Source organism: Parasteatoda tepidariorum, chromosome 5 (assembly GCF_043381705.1).
Source record: "Parasteatoda tepidariorum isolate YZ-2023 chromosome 5, CAS_Ptep_4.0, whole genome shotgun sequence".
NCBI classification, from domain to species: Eukaryota; Metazoa; Arthropoda; class Arachnida; order Araneae; family Theridiidae; genus Parasteatoda; species Parasteatoda tepidariorum.
In genome coordinates, this window is record NC_092208.1 from 5,816,248 (window position 1) to 5,832,232 (window position 15,985).

The following is a 15,985-nucleotide window of genomic DNA, read 5'->3' on the forward strand; positions in this document are numbered from 1 at the left end:
GCAAAACAAGAATTTTAGTTTATACTAGAGCAGGGTATTCGCCGGCCCTCGATCTCACTAGGGTCGTCTCCATTCCTGAAGATCTGGTCCTCAACCAGTTGGGGGCTAGAGGAAATTAAACACGGGGGGACAACACAGGTGCTGTACCCTGTTCCCCACCTACAAGAAGATTTCCCCCACGCGTTTCATAACAAATATTTTTTCAAAGATTGATATTGTCCGTGCTTATTTTCAAAATCCAGTACACCCGGACGACATACAAAAAACTGTTGTGTGTACGCTTCTTTGGGCTTTTTGAGTTTCATTTTTTGAATTTCGGTCTGTAAGGAGCAGAACAAACTTTTCAGAGGTTCATTAATAAATGCAAAATTTATTAGATTTGCCTTTTCGGAGATTTGCCTTATCGCTATGTTAACCTCGGTGATATCCTTATTTTTTAGTGAATCAGATGAACAGCCAGGGTGAGCAGCCAAATCTCTCAACAAAAAATAAGCTTCTTGTAAGTACTTATTAAGCACTCAAAAAGTTTTTTTTAGCACTCTATACACAAAGAAATTCAAAATAACTTTCAAAGACTTTACATGATCAAAATATAATAACTAGTTTTTGACAAAGAACACTTTTCTTGATCATATTAGCCATTATAAAATGATCGAGATATTTTTCGGTTCGATTTCAGTGGGGAAAAATGAAGACTGAAATCGAGACTATCTTGCAAAATGTAGCAGAGTTACATGAGAGTGCAATAATCTCACCGAACCTAGCTCAGTATATGCACATGCGGTATATGCAAGTATTTCCTCAAACATCTAAAATGATTGGCCCTTTTATACGCTATACATATACGCCTTTTATACGACAGTACGTCACGGTTCCCAGCAGATCACCGAAGTCAAGCATCACTGGCTGCTGACAGTGTGCGGGTGGGTGACCACTTGAATCCGTCTGCGTATGGACCGAGGGTGTGCGATATCGGTCCTCGTTAAACTGTTCTACCGTAAAGTGCTCGACTTCGCGCGCAGGTCGTCGGGCTACTGAAACTGGGGTGCCATCCCCTCCTCAGAGGATCAAAATTGTGATGGCATGTCTTCGGATCATCCTCAGGGATGTTTCCCAGACGGTCACCAATAGCTCATTTAGCCGCTCTAGTTCGACGTAAATGAACAGTAACTACGACTGACGGTACGCCGAAATAGGTTGTGGTTGAATGAAATGTTAAAATGTTGAATAGAACAAAGTGAAAATACGGTTTTGTAACATACACGGCGAAAATCGACATGGTTAGGAAAAAAAATTGCATGTTTGAAAAGGGAAAATTAAGCAATCTTTAAAAACACCCAAAGAAAAAAGCACCTTTAAGAGCTTTTAATAAAAGAAAATCAAAAATAAGCAACTTTAAGCACTTTTTTAAAACTCTACGCACCTTGACAGCACAAAATGCATGTTCGAGCCGTATTTCAAGAATTAACCGAGTATGGTTTAACGGTGAACGTATCAAAATGTCTGCTTGGTGTGCCAGAAATTTCATTATTTGGATACTTAATAACTAAGGATGGCACCAAACCACAACCTGATAAAGTGGACACTATTTTAAATTACCTGCAGTCAAAAACAATTACGGAATAGGGAAGATTTTATGGATTTCTAAATTTTTTTTAGTTTTCTACATTGCTACCTTTATTAAACGGTTTTTAAACGGTTTTTTGAGAGGCTCAAAGGACAAATTTGCCAGGATTGCAAAACCGTATTAGTAAACACTCCTAAGCTCGATGCAAATTTAGAATTGCATGTGGATGCCTCTTGCTACTGGAAAAGATTTCTTCAAACAGAAACGAACTTCTACGGTTAGCATTTTTTTGCAACTATTTGTATGAAACTGAAAAACGCTATAGCTCTTACGATATGGAGTTGTAATCAAACAATTCAGTTAAATATTCGAAATTATGTTTAGTTCACAGATCACAGACCACTCACCTATGCATTTAAGCAAATGTTAGATAAATTTTCACCTCGGCAAGCTCGTCAATTAGATTTTTTATCAATTAGAACAGATATTCGACACTCAAATGGTTCTGATAATATAACAGCAGATGCGTTATCAAAAATAGCTCCTATAAACATGCCAAATCCTGTAGATTATAGCAAAATAGCAGAAGGCCGGGAAAATTATAAAGAATTAAATCGTTTAATCAATATTTCAAAAGGTTTAAATTTAAAAAATGTAAATATGGCCGATACGGACACTTTTTTCTATATTTTGACAGCTCTACTAAAAATGTTCGACCTTTTATTCCAAAACAATTTTGTACACAAACATTTGATCCTATTCATAATTTATCACACACCGGTAGACAAAAGCAATTAATAAAATAATTTGTAATAGATTTATTTAGCCTAACCTAAACAGGGATTGCAACACGTGGTCTAGGCACTGCATTCCATGTCAAAAATCATAAAGCATACTAAGTCCCCTATTTTTTTTCTTTTCGAATAAAGTCAAAACGCTTTGACCATATTCATCTTGATATCGTTGGCCCATTACCACCATCTAAAGGGTTTTCATACTGATCAACGATGATCGACAGACATACTAGATGGGTGGGTCGCCAGTTCGAGAGTAGACTCTTCAAAACTCCAGCACATTTCCTGGGCATCAAAAGAGTTTGATCCTCATCTTCCCATCCTCAAAGTAATAGAATGATAGAACAATGGCACAGACCCTTGAAAGCTGCACTCAAGGCCTACAGTACAGATTGTGGGGAGAGTAGAATTCGACAATGCTAACCTTCATTTATCAAAAAGTATTTCAAGATTGAATCTAGTTATTATGTCTTATATACTTTTGAATTGATAGTTAATAATCGCAGTGGTAGTTATGTCATACTACTCAGTCACCCAAACTTCTATCAGGGATACATTTCGATGAATGGTTGTTGTTGTTGTAGTTCATTTGCGTCGTACTAGAGCTGCACAGTGGGCTATTGGCGACGGTCTGGGAAAAATTCCTGAGGATGATCTGAAGACAATTTTGATCCTCTGCATAGGGGATGGCACATCCGCTTCGGTAGCCCGACGACCTGCAAGCGAAGTCAAGCAATTTATGGTAGAACAGTTTAACGAGGACCCATACCGCACGCCCTCTGTCCCTACGCAGACTAATCAAAGTGGTCACCCACCCACACACTGACAGCAGTCAGTGATGCTTGACCTCGATGATCTGCTGGGAACCGTGTCTTAACGATCAGTCCACTGCGGGACTCAATGAATGGATACTATTAGTTGTCGTATTTATCAAAGACCGGGAGAGCTGTGTTAAGTTTACTGAATTTTGAGCGCCTATGGGTGAGAGCTGTATTAAGTTCAGCAAGTTTTGATAATTTGTCGTGACAGCTGTATTAAGTTCACGGTGGTGTATGTGGTCTCCTTCGGTGTTCCTATTAGCAGTCTAGTGTGTACAGGATCACGCTGTGTGTAAATGAGACTGAAAAGCAATAGCGAGAGGAGGACGAGGACATAGTCACAAATGGAAAGTCAACTTTTCAATGTGTACCATACATCGAAGTAAGCTTTTTCATAGCACGTACGCAGGTTAAAAATCTTCAAATCTTGTCAACCTTGACCTATCAAAAAGTATTTCAAGATTTAATAGAGTAAACATTGAACAAAAGATTTGAGAGAACTGTGCGTTTTACAATAAAGTATAGCAAGTGAAGTAGCTGCTAGGTTTGGACGGGAGCTGCTTGCCCGTCTCAAAAATGATTAGAAATTTGCAAATTGATCCGTTAAAATTATTTAAAGCTAATAATTCAAAAATGTTGAAATACGGAACTAAGTTATTGAACATTAATTCAGCCTTACTAAGTAACTGCAAATAAAAAATTGCTACGGTGCAGAAATTCAGGTGACACATTTTATAACTATCGTTGAATAGCCGACCCAATTTATTGGATTTACGACTACTAATGTTTCACTCCGCAGCCTTGCCATTTTGAATCCAATCCATAGGACAAGGGAACTAGTGGATCCAGTATTGGGAGAAATTTTGCCTTCGTGGTGGACTTATTGATGGAACTACCCCGCATTTGCGTTACAAGGACAGGGAAACCACGAAAACCTCTTAAAGTTAGCCTGACCGCAAGGGGAATATCATCCGTCTACCACTGAGGATATTTTGAGTCAGCACTATGATCGATGCGAGCCACGTGCGGAATTCGTATTAACCAGCTGTTGATGGGACCGAACCCGAGTCACCCCATTGGGAGGCGAGTGGTCTGTCCCCTAAGCCACCACAGTTCAGGTGACACATATTAAATAAGTCTGGTGTGCTAGAAAGGAAATTTTTGGATACTTAATAACTAAAGATAGCAATAAACCACAACCTTATAAAGTAGACACTATCTTAAATTACTCACAGCCAAAAACAATTGCGAAACAGGAAAGATTTCTCAGATTTCTAAATTTTTTGTTTTCTACCTCGAGCAGGTCTGAACCAAATTTATTTAAATGATTTTTCGGAAGGCTCAAAGAGTGCAATGATAATNCCATCAAAAGAATTTTCATACTGATCAACGATGATCGACAGACATACTAGATGGGTGGTAGCTGTTCTGATTACAGAAGAGACGGTAGCTTTCTTTAAAACCGATATTGCTTGCTTTGGTAGGCAGTTACTTTATTTACCTCTCACTAGAGCTGCACAATGGGCTACTGGCGACTGAGGATTATCCGAAGATATGCTATCGCAATTTTGATCTTTTGCACAGGGGATGGCATCCCTGCTTTGATAGCCCGAGTACCTGCTCGCGAAGTCGATCTCTTTACTGTAGAACAGTTTAACGAGGACCGACACCACTCACCCTCGGTTCCTAAGCAGGCTGATCAAGGTGGTTACCTACACAATTACTGACCACAGCCAGTGATGCTTGACTTCGGTGTTCTACTGGGAACCGTGTCTTAACGATCGGTGATGATCACCACTGATAACGTCCGCAGATCTCGTCCGCAGATCACTCTAGCAGATCTCATGGGCATCAAAAGAGTTTGATCCTCACCTTACCATCCTCAAAGTAATGGAGTGACAGAACGATGGCACCGACCTTGAAAGCTGCACTAAAGGCCTACAGTACAGACTGTAGGGAGAGTAGAAATTGACAATGCCAAGCTTTATCTATCAAAAAGTACCTCAAAATTGTATCGAGTCCGCATGTCTTATATACTAGTGAATTGATTTTTAATAAACATAGCGATAGTTAAGCCACAAGACCATTGGTCAGACGCCTTGCCAGCTATCATCTTGGGCTTCCGAGCGGTATATAACGGAAGATCCACAGCCATCATCCACAGAGGTCGTCAGCAGGATAACGCTTCGCATTCCAGTGGAACTCTTTGATTCTACATCAATGAACTCGTCCCCAATTCAATCATTCCTCTACCATCAGAACTTTTCTAGCTTCCCGCCATTTTAAAAAGTCAGTGTTTGTGCATCCTGCCTTAAAAGATTGTCGTCACGTCTTCATCAGGAATGATATTGGGAGGAAACTTTCACGAGCTTCCTTCGACTCTTTAAAGTACTTCAGCGAACTTTTGATGCTGATTATTCGAGTTCGAAAGTCAACAATCTCTTTAGATCGTGCGAAACCTGCCTTCCATGAAAGTAAATTTGTTACTATCTTCTGGAGCATATAAGACTGCATAGTGTGAATGCCATTTAATTCTGTAATTTAGGAAGCCAAAAAAAAAAAAATACGATTTAGATGAACTGTGCGTTTTCCAAAAAAGTATAGCGAATGAAGTAACTGCGGGGGGAGAGAGGGGAGAGTGTACTTTGCTCGCCACTCTCACCCGCTTAAACCAATAATGTTCACCAGTTTTAACCAGTTATTTTCACCAGTTTCTCACCAGCAGTTTTATTCCGGAAAAGGACACAAAGAAATATATTTATTGCTAATGAAACAGCAAATTGTTTTTCACACTACAACGAGTATTTCAAAATATGAAAATTATAGGTATAATTGACAGATATGACGAAAAAATTTTGAATTGTTATTTATATGCATTTTTCATATAATCTTAAATAATGCAATTTTGAATGTTGAAATAAAAAATCGGTCTAATAATTCCTGCGAAAATTGAATTTGGAAGAAGTCGCATTGTTCGAAAAAGTCTTCTGTTTAAAATTTAAGATTGATTTCTCAGGAGCTATTCGGTGGATTTCGTTCAGATTTGGATTCCCCAATTTCAAGTTACATTCACTAAAATAATGCAGAAATTGTATACCATAGAATTCAATATTTTTTTACAATAATTAAATAAAATAAAAAAAGAAAGAAATATATTCACTAAAGGTTTTACTTGGGCTGGAATTATTTCTTGAAAAAAAAAGGTTTATAATTGTGCGAAAAATCTCACAATTTACTTAAAACGTTCTCAAGTTATGATAAAATACGCAAAAAGTAAAATTAACATTAAGGGGTACAAATTCAGGAGCACTCTCTAGCCCTGAGATCATATTACTCAAATTGCGTTTACCCCCTATTCGAATCCGTCGAGAAAACGATATGTTTATTCGAGGAAAGTACGTTTTTGCGTCTGATTCGGTTACTTAAAATATCGTTTGCACAAATTAATTAGCATGTTTGATATAACCCCCTCGAATCATTCAGATTGAGATCCAGAACGTGAAGATCGATTCATTAAGTCAAAAAATATTTATGGTGGACCATTTATAATTTTTTTTTGCACACTGTAAATGGAAATTCATATGTATAGCAATAGTAGTTTTCCATTTGTGCTGCAGGTTTGAAAAAAAGATGAAACAGGTATCGAAAAGAAAATGAAAGAGGTATATTTAAATTTTTTGTCAAAACACGTAAAGGTATCAAAATTAATAAAACATGAGGATTATATTCTTACCTGTATTTTGTTGTACTACGTTATACAGCTCAACTGACATCATAACTCTTTCCTATAACACAAATAGTTGCTTTAGTACAAACATAGCTCAAAGCAGTATAAATCGCACAATAAAAAATGCATGGTATGTCGCAATTCCCTCCAGGGTCCTGCATGGCATGTTACAATTCCATTTATATTTGAAAAGTTGCATTCTTATCTACTTTTAAGCTCTTAACCAAAAAAAACCTTTTGTTTATTAATTTATTCCTCTGTGATGCTCGCCACACTCAACCGTTTTAACCTGTAATTTTCGCCAATTTTTTTCCACCAGTATCTCACCACTATTTTTACTTCCGCCAGATTAGCGAATAAAGGTTTTGAGGACAAGGTTTTGACAGGGTTTAAAGACAGCCTTGTGATAAACATCAGGTTAAGAACTGGCGCTTACCTTTTACTAGTTAGCTTGGTGGCATAATGTTTAAGTTTGTTAATAATGTTTATTCGTTTGTTAAAGTTACACTAATATTTTAAATAAATTATTTTAAGAGAATATAACCTTTCATATTCTCTTCACCTTAATTTTATGAACGAAATATTTATTATCATTGAGATTTGAAATCAATGGTTTATTACCACAGCCTTAAGATAACGGATGATTGATTAACAAACAATTTTGATGACCAAACGATTTTATACAATAGAATTGAATTTTGAGCAAAATATTATAACGAGAGTTTTCTTTTTCTTTTTTCAGTTAAATATTTTTTTGCTTTAACTATTTAAGACTGAGTTAACAAAAACTTTTGGTATTTGAATTTAATATAGCTATTTGCTTTGCTATACTTTGTAAGCGAGATTGAAACTTTTTTTCATCAAATACTAGCTGAACTTGATTTTAACAATAATCAATTTTTGTGGGTAAAATAAGCTTTCTACAATGGGCTAAGGTTGAGTCGCGGTAGCTCAGGAGACAGAGCTCGCGCCTCCCAATGAAGTAACCCGGATTCGATCCCAGCCATAGCTGATTGATTCATATTTCACACCCTGCTCGCTCCGACCAAAGTGCTGACGTAAAATATCCTCAGTGGTAGACGGATCATGGGTTACAGTTCCCTCGACACCAGGCTAACCGTGAAAGTTTTCGCGGTTTTCTTCTCCATGTAACACAAATATGGGTAAGTCCTTCACGAAGGCAAAATTTCTCCCAATACTTGATCCAGTAGTTTCTTGTCTTCTGGACTGAATTCAAATTTACAAAGCTACGGAGTTGAACATTAGTAGCCGTAAACCCTAAATTGGGTCGGCTGTTTAATGACGGTTATTAAATAATATGAAATAAAAAATGGGATAAGGTTTGTAAGAAAAATAGACTTTTCTTAGCACATAATTTAGCCATAATTTGCTTTTGACATATCTTTTCTGACCAACAAGTTTTAGGAGTGTAATTATCGCGATAATGGGCTCTTATTTAGAGGCGAAATTTTAACTTCTAGTTTCTTGGTTAGAAATTTGCTAACTTTGCGTTATCCATACTTTATTTTGGTGAATAAGCAGACTACAAGAATTTTCGTTTTGTAAGAGCAGCTAACGATTTGCTTCATTGGGACAAAGTTCTAAGGTTAAATTTAATTTATGGTTCCTAGATCAAAAATGAGCCAAAATGTGTTCTAGATTATAAATTTGCCAATAGGCTAAGGAAAACTTTCGTTGGGCAAGCGATTTCCTAAATCGGGCTAACATTTTTAAGCTAAATTCTTTATTTGCGATATTTTAGTTAATAATTTTAACTTGTTTTAGTCACTACTTTTTTTGTGAAAAGGGTAACACAAGTTTTTGTAGGCTGAGAGGGAATAATTTTTTTTTTTAAATTTGAGCGAAAACAGAATTAAATTTTCTTGTTTTCTGATCCATAATAACTAAAACTTTGTTGGCTGTAACTTTATTCAGGCATATGGATTTTATTTTANTGGGTAAGTCCTTCACGAAGGCAAAATTTCTCCCAAATACTTGATCCAGTAGTTTTTTGTCTTCTGGACTGAATTCAAATTTACAAAGCTACGGAGTTGAACATTAGTAGCCGTAAACCCTAAATTGGGTCGGCTGTTTAATGACGGTTACAAAATAATATGAAATAAAAAATGGGATAAGGTTTGTAAGAAAAATAGACTTTTCTTAACACATAATTTAGCCATAATTTGCTTTCGAGTTTTACAAGTTTTAGGAGTGTAGTTATCGCGATAATGGGCTCTTATTTAGAGGCGAAATTTTAACTTCTAGTTTTTTGGTTAGAACTTTGCTTTATCCATACTTTATTTTGGTGGATAAGCAGACTACAAGAATTATCGTTTTGTAAGAGCAGCTAACGATTTGCTTCATTGGGACAAAGTTCTAAGGTTAAATTTAATTTATGGTTCCTAGATCAAAAATGAGCCAAAATGTGTTCTAGAGTATAAATTTGCTAATAGGCTAAGGAAAAATTTCGTGGGGCAAACGATTTCCTAAATCGGGCTAACATTTTTAAGCTAAATTCTTTATTTGCGATATTTTAGTTAATAATTTTAACTTGTTTTAGTCACTACTTTTTTTGTGAAAAGGGTAACACAAGTTTTTGTTGGCTAAGAGGGAATAATTTGTTTTTTTTTTTTAAAATTTGAGCGAAAACAGAATTAAATTTTCTTGTTTTCTGATCCATAATAACTAAAACTTTGTTGGCTGTAACTTTATTCAGGCATATGGATTTTATTTTAATTTATAACCGTTGTTGAATAGCCGACTCAATTTTTCAGTTTACCACTACTAAGGTTCAACTCGGTAGCCTTGTAATTCAGAGCCCAATTCAGGAGACAAGAGAACTCCTGGATCAATTATTGGGAGAAATTTGCTGTTACGGAGGACTTTTAATGGAACTAACCCGCATTTGAGTTATATGAAGAGGAAGACCATAAGTACCTCCCACGGTTAGCCTGATGGCAAAGGGACTCTAACCCATGATTCGTTTACCACTGAGGATATTTTACATCAGCACTGTGGTCAGGGCAAGTCGGATGCAGATTCGTATCGAACAGATCCCGGGGATTCAAACCCGGTTCACCTCATTGGACAACGAAAGCTCTATCCCCTGAGCCATCGCAGCTCAGGAATGTGGATTAACACCACTTCTTACAACGGGATTAAAATTTGATGCAAAACTAAAAACTGTTGTTTTTGGTTAAAATTTAGCCAAAATTTCTTTTAGCCATATTCTTTTTTTGTGTATTGACTAAAAAGTATTATTTGGTTACAGTAGACAAAAATTTTCCTCAAGGGAGCTAACATTCGGAGGTAAAATGTCAGCTTGTAGCAGCCAACTTCAAATTGATCCATAATTTGCTTCTGACTAAACTTGTTTCTGGTCGTGGCCTCACGAAAATTTTTGAATGGTTAACCATTTTCAATAATCAACTTAAACTAAGAGGATAAATTGGTAAAAAAAAATTCGTTTGCCGAGATGGCTCAGGAGATAGAGAGTTTGTCTTCCAAGGAGGTGAACCAGGTTTGAACCCCAGAGACGTCTGGTTGTTACGAATTCCGCATCCGGCTTGCACCAATAACCACAGTGCTGATGTAAAACATCCTCTGTGGTAGACAGGTTAGAGTCTGCTTGCTGTTAGGCTAACCGTAGGTGGTTTTCCTCTCCATGTAACGCAAATGAGGGTGAGTTCCATTTAAAAGCCCTCCACAAAGGCAAATTTTGCCCAATATTTAATACAGTAGTTCTATTGTCTTCTGGATTGGGTCTAAAATTACAAGGCTACGGAGTTGAACATTAGTAGTTGTAAACCCAAAAAGTTGCGTGGGCTGTTCAAGGACCATTATAAGATTGAAAAAAATTAGTTTAGCTAGCAAAGAGGCGTTTGCAACAAAAAAAACACAGGTTTTATAAATAAAAAAAATTTCTAGCAGATTGGCTAAAGAAAAGCTTTAGTGGTCAAGGATAGGCTTACAATACTCTCATATTACGCTAACTCGGAGTTTCAAAATTTCTTTTAGCCATATTCTTTTTTGTGTATTGACTGAAAAGTTTTAGTTGGTTACAGTAGACAAAAATTTTCCTCAAGGGAGCTAACATTCGGAGGTAAAATGTCAACTTGTAGCAGCCAACTTCAAATTGATCCATAATTTGCTTCTGACTAAACTTGTTTCTGGTCGTGGCCTCACGAAAATTTTTGGATGGTTAACCATTTTCAATAATGAACTTAAACTAAGAGGATAAATTGGTAAAAAAAAATACGTTTGCCGAGATGGCTCAGGAGATAGAGCGTTTGTCTTCCAAGGAGGTGAACCAGGTTTGAACCCTAGCGACGTCTGGTTGATACGAATTCCGCATCTGGCTTGCACCAATAACCACAGTGCTGATGTAAAATATCCTCTGTGGTAGACGGGTTAGAGTCTGCTTGCTGTTAGGCTAACCGTAAGTGGTTTTCCTCTACATGTAACGCAAATGAGGGTGAGTTCCATTTAAAAGCCCTCCACAAAGGCAAATTTTGACAATATTTAATACAGTAGTTCTATTGTCTTCTGGATTGGGTCTAAAATTACAAGGCTACGGAGTTGAACATTAGTAGTTGTAAACCCAAAAAGTTGCGTGGGTTGTTCAAGGACCGTTATTAGTTAAAAAAAAATAGTTTAGCTAGCAAAGAGGCGTTTGCACCAAAAAAAAAGAAACACAGGTTTTATAAAAAAATAAAAAAATTTCTAGCAGATTGGCTAAAGAAAAGCTTTATTGGTCAAAGATAGGTTTACAATACTCTCATATTACGCTAACTCGGAGTTGTAAAATTTGAAATATATTTTGCTCTAAAAATCTTCGATTTTTAATAAAAAACAAAAAAACTCTCTCCGCTATTATTCTTAGTTGGGTTAAAAATTATTTTTGATTCATAATTTTCAAAATTTAGCTTAAATTAACTGAGCTCTAAATTTTTTTTTGTCAAAAGCTAACTAAAATTTATCTTAGCTAATTTTTTTTTCGCGAGTTAACAAACGAAACTTTTTCCTGACATAACGGATTGCTACTATGCTCAAATGCTTGAATGCGAAATTTTAAAGCTTGAAAATTTGCTTAAGATTGTTTTTTCAATATACGTTTTTATAGGTGGCACAGGTAGCAAAAAAGCTTGGTGGGAAAATGAAGGAAAATAATCTCCTACAATGGACTAATTTTTGAACTCAAAACTTAATTTCTTGGATTCCAAGTCAGAAATAAGCTGTACTTATTTTTGCTGTTGACATAAAACTGTTTATAATTGAGGGACTCAAATAAAAATAGAAATTTAAGAGGCACATTTTTATCTTGTTACTGAATTCTTAGTTGAACTCTGATAAATATATATATACAGGTATATGGGTGATACTCACGAAATATGACAATTTACTGTTCCTTGCTCCAAGATCTAATAATAAAAATTAATAAATAGCATTGACTGTTTTGTATAGTTAAAAAATTTAATTGAACTTCAAAATGTCATTTTCCTGGTGTATCCCAAACAATGTTTCCAACAATAACTAGCTTCAAAACTTTCTATAAATTTTTTAATATCTAATTTTTTTTATCTCAACCGGTATAAACATTTCCAGAATATACGCCGAGGGTATTATTTACAAAAATTTCGTTTAAAAATATTTTTCTGTCAATAATTTGTTTGTCCCAAGAAAATCTGTCGTTTTCCTGGCTACTTTTATTTAGTGGTTTATAACAAAAATAGATAGAGCCAGCAATCAATATCTTATGTTATGTTTATAGATTGATTAAATACCCTCCTATATGAACATGTCTTGTTGCATGAATGAAGAACCAATTTTATGGTTCAAAATCTATTTAAAAAATTTTTTCAAGGTGAGTGTTTTTGTGTTGTCATTTTCCTGGCTTCTTGAAATCATTAATAACATTAACTACATAGATTTATCTGAGTTATTTTAAGAAATCTTGTTTTCTGCAGAATATAAACCTCTTAGGCCAAAATATTAAATTAAAGTAAAGTTATATGCTATAAAATGGCAAATTTGTCATTATCGTGGCTGTCATTTTCCTGGCTTATGAATGCCAGAACAATGAAGTGTTACCAGAATTTTTTTTAACTGCTAATACTGTAAGGAGGGAAAGCAAATATTAACCTAATACCAAGTTTAGGCATTATTGTAATATGTTTGGATGTAATCAAAGTTATTTATTTATTTAATGATTGATCATTATACACAATTTTATTCTGCACATATCAGCAACAAAACAATTTTTATTCTTTCTACTGTGGATAAAAAGAACTAATTAAAGCAATTTATGGTCCATTTACCATAAAGGCTCAAATTGAGTTACTTACTATTAACTTAAAATGACTGTTTTTTAAACGTCTAGGCTAATATGTCATTTTCCTGGCATTCAAGATTTGGTGAATTTCTATTTTATTTTCTCGAGCAAATGTCAATAAACTACACTGCTGTCTGTAAGATATTAATAAGTGTAACTAAAGAAGTAAAAAAAAAAATTTTTCAGATTATTTTAGACTTTAAATTTGAAGAAATTGTTTGGTCTGAATTGTCATGTTCAAAAAGAATCACCCATATACATGGCCTTATATATACATATACGGCCTTGTACATATATTCTTTGAAGTCGGTGGATCGTAGTAATTGCTTAAAAACTTATTTATGTATGTTAAGTTTTATTTTTTTTCTTCAATTTTTATGTCTTTATTGATGTCCTTTTACTCTTACAGACGAAAAGCGAAGAAACATTTTCGCCGCTTTCGCTTATTATCAGAANTGAAGTTCATTTTGATAGATAACGGTTGATACTGTCGTTAACGTACTCCTTGCATTACACACCTTCGGACGTGAACTGAACACGCCTGTTTTGACAGTAGCGTCCACTTCAATCTGAACATACTCACTTCGGACAACACGTCTACCTCTCACTGAAACGCTTACTTCGACTTGAACATGTCTAGTTTGATGGATAAAACCCAATGAAACGTTGGCTTTCTAATTGTAAATGCGACATTATCCTCCTAGCGTTGTTGCTACTCAGTCTCGATCACACACAACGTGACGCTGTGCATAATGCTAATAGCAACAAAGGAGAGAACACGCACAATACCATGATACTAATACAGCTCTCATAAGTAGCACTCAAAATCTGGTTATCTTAATACAGCTCTCACGGCCTTTCATAAAACAGAAGGGAATCATACTGCAATACCTTTTCGTAGAATTCTATCCCAAGTAACATTCTGGTGGGGGAGTAATGCAGCATAGCTGCAACTACAGTTATTCAATAGTATATAACTGTGTTCCTCAAATTTTCATCACCACGATCCGGTCAAAGTTTGATAATTTTACCACGGCCTTATGAAAGAGGGAGAAGCTAATCCAGATATGTCTAATTAGTTTCAGTTCATAAAACAGTCGGTTCCTAGTAAACTTTCTTCCCCCCCACCCGAAAATATAAATGATAAAAGCACAATTGTTTCATTATCAGCATTTATATAAAATAAATGAAAGTCTTACGCACCGTAATGTATTCATGAATATAGTTATTTATGATCAGAACTGTGACCTCTTAGTATTAAATTCCAAAAAAAATGTTTAAATTATTTTCATCAGATCAGCTAACAAAATCTTAACTTTTTATTTTAATTCATTTATCTCAAATTTTGTTAAACGTATTAACCCATTCCTGCCCTAGTGTCTTCTTAAAAGACTGTAAATAAAGTGAAAAAATTTTAATTATTCGGATTTATTTTGCGTAAACAAAGTAGTTCTATCAACGAAAATATACTATTAATATAAATATTTTAATTTGGCTCTGTCATCATAAAAGTTGTAACATTTGTTTTAACGTTAGACTAAGCAATACAAATAAATTTACTACCACTTTTTTAAATCCAGTATTTTTCATACGTCGGTTACTTTTTGTGGACAAACTTAAAATTTTTAATTTTTAAGACACATTAAAATAAAATTTTTCTGAGAAACTTATTTCACTGAGACCGAGGGTCGAAAGGTCGGTCAAAAAAATTAAGGCAGTTAACTATTAAAGTACGTGGAAGTTTTTCTACGTTTGTAACTATAGTTTGTTCACCAGGAATTGGCTCTTGGCTCCATCTTCTCTGACGAAGAGTTCATTTCAACGCGGGAGTAAGAGGAGAAATGTTTCCGCGCTTGAAATTGAGACAACCCTTAATGAGCGCCAAACGTGAACGATTATTTTTCAATCACTTACTCCAGTTCATCATCTGCTATTCTACCTTTCGTTACTCTAGATAATTAAATATACTGTTGTAAAGTGTCTAAAAAAGGACAAACTAGTCACTCAAAAGAGAGAAATATCAAATTTGCGGAATATTTAATGTTAAAAAAATACGCATAAAGATTGCTAAATAAATATTTTTGTCATACGATCACTAAATAGCAACCTTGTTCAGGATTGTTCTCATCCTTATCCCATAAGTAGCGAAATAGTATCGACGGATACCACGTGATGAAGGTAGAGCCAAGTGCCAACTCCTATACAGCTTCCATTTTGCATTGAAAAAACGGTAATTGTGATTTTAGAAGTAAAAATACTAAATTTAAAAGTTGTGACAATTTTATTTATTAGAATCTCTTCGTTTGAGAGCTTGTACAACATTGAGGCTGAACATCTTTCGTGTTTACGAACGCTTTATTTTTTTTAGTGTGCCTTTTCGTATGACAGCTAAGCACTCTTAAGATTTAAGAAATAAACCGAAAGCTTTTAAAGACCAACCTGTTTTTGAAATAATCCTTTTAATGTATTTTAAGAGCTCGATAAAGAGTGCACTTTCAAAGGTTTCATTTGTAATTAATTATTTTACTTCATATTTTTTATTTTATTTTCCCCTTCATATTTTAAAGCTAAGCTAGAAAAAGTTAATAAATAAATATGAGTCTCATTCGCTTTGTCAAAATGAAGGCAAAACTTATCCTGTTTTTCGCTGAGGAGACGGTTATATACCTTCTTGTTTAGTAAAACAAAAAAGTATATATAAAGTATACCATTAAAAAAGTGAAAAAGTGTGCCTTCATTATTAAAAGT

The 15,985-nt window shown here is 35.0% G+C and overlaps 1 long non-coding RNA gene across 1 annotated transcript in view; it reads right to left on the bottom strand.

Annotated features, from left to right (window-relative positions):
* The window catches only part of LOC122272393 (uncharacterized), a 36,037-nt gene that overhangs the window by 11,140 nt on the left and 8,912 nt on the right, over positions 1–15,985 (bottom strand). The window contains exon 2 of the long non-coding RNA XR_011636809.1: positions 6,913–6,964. This is a non-coding gene — a long non-coding RNA (uncharacterized lncRNA). The remainder of the gene's footprint in view (positions 1–6,912; positions 6,965–15,985) is intronic.